Source organism: Thermobia domestica, chromosome 10 (assembly GCF_964235325.1).
Source record: "Thermobia domestica chromosome 10, izTheDome1.hap1.1, whole genome shotgun sequence".
NCBI classification, from domain to species: domain Eukaryota; kingdom Metazoa; phylum Arthropoda; class Insecta; order Zygentoma; family Lepismatidae; genus Thermobia; species Thermobia domestica.
Genome location: NC_137463.1, coordinates 71,180,244 through 71,189,202, shown reverse-complemented (window position 1 = coordinate 71,189,202; position 8,959 = coordinate 71,180,244).

The following is an 8,959-nucleotide window of genomic DNA, read 5'->3' as shown; positions in this document are numbered from 1 at the left end:
CTTTACGAAGGGTTCCGATTCCGTTCGAAGCACGTCAACCCTCTATGCTGCACAATCAATGATGTCGGCGCGAAAATGAGCAAAGAAGCGGGAACTCCCTGACAGTAACATGCTCCGTCCCCAACTTCCCCAGCTATGTTGTATTGTAAAGTAGGTAAAGGTAGGTATGCGAAAATAGCCACCTTCTTCAAATCACTGCACTTCTGTTTGACTGAGGATGATACTGGGCACGACCCTTCGTGCTGTCTGAATGCTGCCCTTGTAAGCGACTTACTCCAATGGTGGAGACAGAACCTACTTCAACATTGCCCACTTCCCAGACACGAGTGTCTGTGACTGATCTGTTCCGTCCAGTCATGGAAGCACTTAGAGGGCAGTACGTTCCTGCTAGAGATATCATTCTGCAGTAAACATTCAATAAAAACAGAACTGAATGTGCAACATCTTCCAGCAGTGTGTTAAAGGTTCAAAAATATGATTGAAAACTAAATTGGATAAATATTTGTATAAACATTTCTACGTTGTACAATAAAAGTTTGGTAATACCCTATGGATATATTGTCATAGCTTGCTTTCCAACCCTAATAATTACTAATGTGTTGACAACTTATAGCATTTAACCTCTTCCTTTTTTCTTTTAAATATCATTACAGCAGTTTTGAAGTTAAGATTGAGGAAACCTGAATTTCTTCTGCCTCTAAACTCTCTAAACACAATAAAAAAATTCCAAAGTTGATGCCTAGACAAATTTAGTTTCCTCTACTCGAAAACTTGTTTTCACAAATTATCGCAGAAATTGTTACAATAATATCAAGACATTCAAGATATTTAGACATTCAAGATTTGCTCAAGATTATGAAAGCCACTGGTCACACATATCAGAACATTGGCTTCCTTTGGTATTTCCTGTAATTGTTTTGTTCTCATTTTTGCTTATTTGTTTCACTTTCCCATTCAAATCATTATGGTTTATAAAATGCTACCTACCTACTAATTTAATTTGCAAATTAATCAATATTATTGTTTCCAAATGTAAATAATATATTATTTAGCATTAATTTCAAATTGATATGAATACTATTCTATGTTATTATAATATATAACAGAGATATTAAGAGTAATATTAATAATACAGATACTGTCCGACAAAGAATCACTAATCGCTCGACTAACAGGAGAAACTACACAGTTCTTGTGTACAAGGTATCTCTGTAACTAATTCCTTTGCTATGACGTTACAACGGCTCTGAATATCCAGAATGTCCAGGAATGTTTAGAACAGCATGGAAAAGTACTGGTCACCCTACTCCTGTGCTAGTGACTTAGTTGTCTTATTTGATTACGTTGAGGTAAGTTTGCTAAAACCCGCCTCGAACAAAATATACATTTATTCAGATAAGGGAGACCAAAGGAGTAAACAGGAAGTACACACGGGCGTTAATTTATGAAGTTAGCTTTTCGGCTTTCTGCGATTTTGCGACCTACTGATTTTCCAGTAACTATTTTTATGCATTATTTTGGTTCTAAATAAACACCGTTAATAAACATGGTATGAAAATTTCTTGAATTCAACATGTATTTCCATATCTAAATAATATAACATGCAATAAACCAGAATGGACAAAATTATAGTTTTTACAAGAAATGTTTAATGTTAAGAAAGTCTCATTTCATCAGAAAGGGAACAATATCCGGTGAACAGTATTATTTTAGAAATGGACACAGGTGAAAGGATAAACAGATTTCACGGATGTTCCAGAAATCGAAAACTTTCTTCGCGATGAAAGCAACAAACAAATACTAGAAACACGGAAATATAGACAAAAATAAATAAAAATAAAAATAAAAATAAAAATAAAAATAAAAATAAAAATAAAAATAAAAATAAAAATAAAAATAAAAATAAAAATAAAAATAAAAAATAAAATAAAATAAAATAAAATAAAATAAAATAAAATAAATAAAAAGTGGATTTGCTCATTTCAGTTGCTCAGGTCATGCAGTGGATGCTGCCTGTGTAGCTTTGTTCAGTTCAATCCATTGATGCTGTTCAGAACGGTCAGCGGTGCTGTCCTTCACTTCAGCGAACAAAAGAAGAACTATCTCCATGGAATCAATCGTCGGGTAGAATTTCAAGACCACGAAGTAGCCACCCTGTAAGACGAATCCAGAGAATATGCTAAGCGGCTGAGGTCAGACCAGTCTCCAGTCCAAGGAGTACAGTTTCAAGATCGGCGACGTCAGGGTTCAAACCGAGGATCTCAGAAACCAGAGTCCCTCACCGATCAGGTAAGCATCGACGACACGGATGAGCGACAAAGGAAAAATTGAGGAGATGTGCTTCCAAGAATTCAATCCCAGTATCCCGTTCCGTAACAAGAAGATAATCAAGTTAACTAGTGCTCCATCTATATGAAAGTAAAAGTTTTAGCCTGCCAGTTTCGAAGTCTGTGGTCTGTTCCATAATTCTAATTAAATGGATGTATAATTCTAATTAAATTAAATCAAATCAATTTTGATCTAGTTGTGAGTCTAGCCTTCAGCTATCAGAATTTAATCCCCCCCAGTCTTGCCTGACCCTTAAGGTCAAAGTGCAGATTGTTCATTTTAGTTTATTTTATAAAATTAATTCCGATCTCCGTGTTTATTGATTCATTAATCATCATCATTATCATCATAGCTCCTTTTGCAATAAAATATAAAAATCTATTCCAATTCAAATAAGAGTAAGGTGTATTCTGATGCGCCATATTTGGAATATTTAAGAGGTGAAAGCTTTTTCTACATGGCAGGGGGACACTAGATGTTCCAATACTACTACTACTACTACTATTCTATAACGTAACGTTATATAACTTCCCATAATAACATTGTTCTGTTCAATGTTCTGTTATATGGCTCCTCAAAAATATTTTTAATAGGGAATCTTGTTTTCTTTTTCCTCAATTATCAAGTACTTTTGACTGCATTCTTCTTACTCTTTAGTATTGCCGATTTTTTGAACCATTGATATCGTGCTGAAGTGCTGCTTTTGCGTGAACCGTATCTCTGTTTTTTTTTTTTTTTTTTTTTTTTATACATTAGAAAAAAAGGTATGCTGTTGTTAGAGATGTCGCGTCACCAACAACAGTCCCCTCCTCCTTGCATTCAACTGCTGAAGTTTTGCCTTCGTTACCTTTATCCACATTCTCAGCATTAGAAACGGAAAATGCGGAATCTTTTGAATGTACGGCTGAATTGCACGTATGGGATCATGGGAATATAAAGTGTGTTTCAGGCTACGCTCAGCTGTCCAAGCAAGTATTGGTTCGTGGCCATTCACTTAGGACTAAGACGTGGGATGAACTGAAAACAGAGTTTTCAACTCAAGTTTGGAACGAACAGGAACCCAATTGCATTAATTGAGGCGTTTCGTCCCAGAGTGCAAAAACCAGGAGAACCTCTAACATTCTTTTTGTATGAAAAGAAATACTTCACAGACCTTTTCAATAAGAACATTCCAGAAAAACAGTTTGTTTTAGAAACAGTATCATCTCTACTTCCAGCATATATGCAATACTTCTCACAGCTTTCAATTAACATTTTCATTTGAAAAAGTTCATAACAGAAGCTAGGAAGACGCAGGCAGCTCAAGAGTTAGGGATTCAACAGACAAAACTTCGACAGGTTTCTACCTCGTCCCATCCCTCCCCTCTTTCCCCACTGAGTCAGAAAACCAACAAGACTTTGAAGGAAATCATGTTACAAATACAACAGTTACAGTAACAATTTCACAAGCACCCTCAAAGTCTCAGGAGTGTGTGAATTATGCCTCGAGGGAGGACAAGCGAGGCACTTCCAGTGTTCTCCCTCCATCATTACATTCTTCTTCAAAACAACAACGTAGTTGTTCTACGTCTCTGCAGTCTTCAAGACGCTCTTGTGAAAGAGTACATTCTTTACCGCGTGTTTCTGGTCATTGTCAAACTTGTACTGGTAATGACAAAAGGAAATTGTCCGAAACTTCTGTTAAAAATTCGAAACAATTAAATAAAAAGAAGAATGTGAAACCGAAGAAGAAAGTGAAGTCGGAAAACAACAACAGTGAGTCTTCCTGACAACTTCTGGTATCTTAGGTCCCTGCTCCTGTACCAATGCAGTATCCATATGTTTTCCCTTACTTTTCGGGTTCTTCCCCTTTTACCGCTATATTACAAGGATTACAGATATTATGTAGAAAGTACTGCCTCATTTTCATTTTTTTTCTGGAGTAGTAAGGCACCTAAGTCACACTACATTGTGAAAGACTAGCCTGAGTAAAAAGAATAAACTAGGACTTAATTAAGAACTAGAACACAATTTTAAGTATGTTCCTTTAGCAAATTCACAGAAAGTACTGCTGCAGCTCTCTCTATATATAAAATTAGGACTAATGAAGAATGATAGGAACATGAACAGCTTGGCTGAAAATTTACTTTGTACATTTTTATTTAGTCTTTTCCTTTTAGAACTTAGAAGTTGTGAGCAACAAGCGAATAGGAAAGTTACATCATGGTATTCAGCAATTGGAGTAAAGGTGTCAACGTAGATGGGACCCTCATATGATAAACAACTGACTACTGTGGTTTTAGTTACAGAGGGTGAACTACGTTACAAAGGAAAGAAAGGACTGTAAATTGCAAAAACATTTATCATTTTTATACTTTGTATATTAGTTGAACAGACACTATAAGAACATAAATTACGAGATTTTTTTATATAATAATAAAAGTATGATCTTTCAAACGACTTGGCATAATCTACTAAATAAAAGTAGAAATATTGATCAAAATTGTAATTCAGGAAGTTTTAAATTTTATTTAGTACATTAAAACGAATTTAAGTAACTGCAAATAATAAATATATTATTCAGTCGTATTCAAGTTACAGTTTAATTTTGAGAAAGGAACATGAATTAATTGTATTCTGTGTTATCGTAACTGCAAAATGAACTCATTTTCTAATCAAATTTCATAGTTAAATTAGTATATTAGTGACATAATTAAGATTGTATATCAACAAAATTAATTCATTTGTAGTTTTTGCCCAAATCCAACTGGTTTCCATTGCACAAAAACGTTACTTGTTAGGAACACTTTATTTGCCATTTTTTGTGTTCAAAAAAGTCGATTTAGTTAGAGTGATCTACTTCCGTCCATGTCACAGACATAATGTTTAAATTCTTTGACTAGTATAATCTATGTTACAGTTTTGGCAATATATAATGTTATTAATCGGACACATATCTTTATTTCTTGAAGTTTAGTGTTCCTTTTCAGGACCAAATCTATATGAGACCTAGACCTAGAATTCAAGGTGGAAACTGAACCAACCAACTGAACCAATTCACTACTTTCCCACTTGGAATCGATCTCGCAACTCTGTGCACACAAAGCGCTAGCTACTAGGCCAGCAGGAAGAGCATTATATATATATCAATTATATGTATTACCAAAACTTTAATACTGATTATTAATACGAGGGAGGCTCAAATGAAAACCTTAAAAATTCAATCAAATGTCTAAAGTTGGACGAGTGCTTCGATACGTGGCACTAGTATGCCTTTAGTTGCACTTAATGAATAACAGGTGACGACATGAACGCGGCAGCGTCAGTATCAGGATTTCCGCCTCACTGTTCACGTGCACCGCGTTAGAATAGCGGTCGGTGATCCGGCTTTGAGCAGTGAAGGTGTGAAACCAATTGAAATCCATGTCAGGATGGCAGCAAAGTATGGTGATTCGTGTTTGTCCTTGCAGCAAATATACGAGGGGTTTAGGAAGTTTAAAAGTGGCATAACATATGTGGAGAATGCTTCTCGACCGGGACAGGCTCGAGGCGTATTAACTGACGAAAACTTTGCGTTAGCAGAACAGCTTTTCAAGGAAAACAGGTATATTACGCTGAAAGAAATCGCTACAATCATGAATATTAGTTTTGGTTCAGCTCAACACATTTGGCATATGTTCTGCATTTCTGTAAATTGTCTGCAAGATGAATCCCACGTCAGTGTTAACTACTGAATTGAAAGATCGTCGCGTCGATGCCTTTTGCGTCGTTTCAACGCCTAGGGTAATGCATTTCTGGACGGGATTGTTACAGGCGATGAGACTTGGGTTTACTATCATCAACCAGAAACCAAAAAAATCCAGCAAGGAATGGCGGCATAGCTCTTTGCCGAAACCAAAAAAAATCCACACTTAACCATCTGCAGGAGAGGTCATGCTTACTCTTTTCTGGGATGCAAAGGGAGTAATTTTGGAGCAGTGCCTCGTATTCAAACCTGTGTTTGCCTGTGTTTGCTATGACCAGATTTTTACTTTTAGTTTAGTTATACGAAATGACGCAACTAGAATGAGCAGTATTCAGTGTGTATTCTAGTATCAGAGATAAAATAGATACTCGAATGATGATAATTTGATGACGTACAGATGACACTAGTCTAAAAGTAAAAGTAGATTAGTGAGTATCCAATATGCCAGCCATTTTGACTGTATTTATTGTTTTATTTGTAATATCATAAATATAATATATTCTTTGCTGATTCGTCATGGTGATATCTTTTGTATTGCAAATCAGACTTTTGGATGTAAGAAATTGCGATGCAACAAATTACGATGAAGAGGTAAATAGTAACAATCAATCAATATAGTCATTTTTGTTTCTTGCGTGTTTCTCTTTTGAGTTGATTTCTCATTTTCTTTCTTTCTCCTTTCATTTTTTTTTTTTTTTTTTGTTTGCTTCATTTCTTTAATTCTAAGTTCTCTTAATAAATTCTCTAGAGCCAGAGTAACCCATCTGGAAGCCCTGAGCTAGAAAAATATATGTGGCCCCTACTGACTTCGCCTAATACGCTTACGTAGAAGTACAATAGGAAAGTGAATGGGATACACGTAGTCCTACGGCATCAACCATGCCATTATTAGAAAAATTAAGTTTTCCAGATTTGATGATTACACAGCCCCAGAAAAATTGACTGTCAGTAGTTGTTATTCCGCAGTTCCTGCTAGGTTAGCACCACCTGTGAGACAATTCACTAAAATAGTTGAATCTTGTGCCTCACAATTCAAATAGCAATTGTATAACTGGTATGTTTGTGTTACTCTGTATGCACACAACGGCAGTAAAAATAAATCCTACGTAGGAAAAAGTAGTGTATTTAAGGTTAGAAAACTCTTATAAATTCAGAAACGCTACTGGAAAAGGTATTTGAAAAAGAACTAAACTGTACTACCCATAGTAAATCATTTAGTAAGAACTGTAGTAATATTCAGTTAATCTATAGAGTGTTAGAGAAGTTCTCGTTGGTTTGAGTACCACAGGGAGTAATATCAATGCAATCTTAATTTATTTATTAGTATATAGTATAGATGAGTACTTGCAAATACAACTATGTATCCTGTGAATCTGTATGTACTTCATCGTGTTGTAGACACAATGGGAGATGTATGAGTGTTCATGACATCTTTAACATGTTGCAAAGAGTCTGAAGAGCTATCGTTCCTCTACACTTTCACGCAATTCTTCTTCTGTTCTATACCGACGATGAAAACCCTGTGACTTGATTATTCTCCATAATAAGTTATCTGGTGTTGTAAGATCCGGGCTTCTTGGGGGTCATTTCAGTAAGGATTGAGATGTTGGAGAACCACGCCCAATCCACCATTCGGAAATTGTTTGATAAGAAAATCGTGACTCTGAATACAGGGATACATAATCAGACAGTGTTTGAAAGCAGTGTCGTCAATACCACAACTAAAATTACTCTGGAATTGTTCTATGATACTCAAATCTAACGGGGCTTCCTCACTGGTCTGATCGCTGGCACATGTGTCTTTGGTGTATTTGGTCCCGAGTTCTATTCTCGATGATAGAGAACCAAAGTTTAATTTCAAAATCATTCTACTTCTTTAGCCTAAAGGCCATAAACGTAAGATGTTAAACTTTAAAAAAAAATCATTTTTCATTTTCAAACCTAGGAGTATGGAATCTTGTCGGACACCTTTGAAAAGAATCTAGGAAATTTCAGACTGATATATAGAGAGACATGAAACATAGTTTTATACCAAAATATCTTACACCAAGTTTATTAGCATTTTTAGCTCTGTGTGACACCCTGAAACTTTTTTTTTAAAATCCAATTTTGGGGGTTACTCTTCACAGTTCTGTGCTTCACTATCTGCAAGTTCTCGAAAATATTAGGAAGGCATACTTCTACTTAGAAAATTCTGATAACAGAAAAGTGAAAATAAAATAAATTAATCAGGTATATTAATTGATAAGATTGGTGATTAAAAGAAAGTATTGTAACTAGCAAGTGGAGCACCATAACTTGATATACTTGAACACTGCTAAATACCTAGTATCATCTTGTGAAAAGGAAAGATTTAAGCAGAAAAGGATCTGTATCAAGCTTAATTTAAGAAATTTGTATGTGAGTTGGAACAAAGGAGCTTTGAAGTTGGAAAGGACAATGAGCTACTTGTCAGAAGTCAGATAAAACATAAACACACAAGTCAAGTGAAAGATAAAGACAAGTCACACCTAAATATCACTCATTCTAGCTTTGGAATTTCTTGTATATAATAAAAGACAAATTTTGCCCAAAGCATACATTACCTAATAAATAATAGCGTTACAGTTTCGACAAAATATCTTTACCTTCATCAAACGCATTATGAAATACAATTTCTAAGACTACAGTTTATATATCTCTGAAAATAAAAGGAGGTCTTGTCTAGGAATCAATAAAAAATGAAAGGACGGATCTTATTGGTTCCTAGATATCACCTCCTCTCATTTTCTGAGATATGTAAACTGTAGTCTTAGAAATTGTATTTCATAATGTGTCTGATGAAGGCAAAGATACTTTGTCGAAATTGTAAGGATATTATTTATTTGATAATGTGTTTTGGTTAGAATTTGTCTTTTAATGTACGTA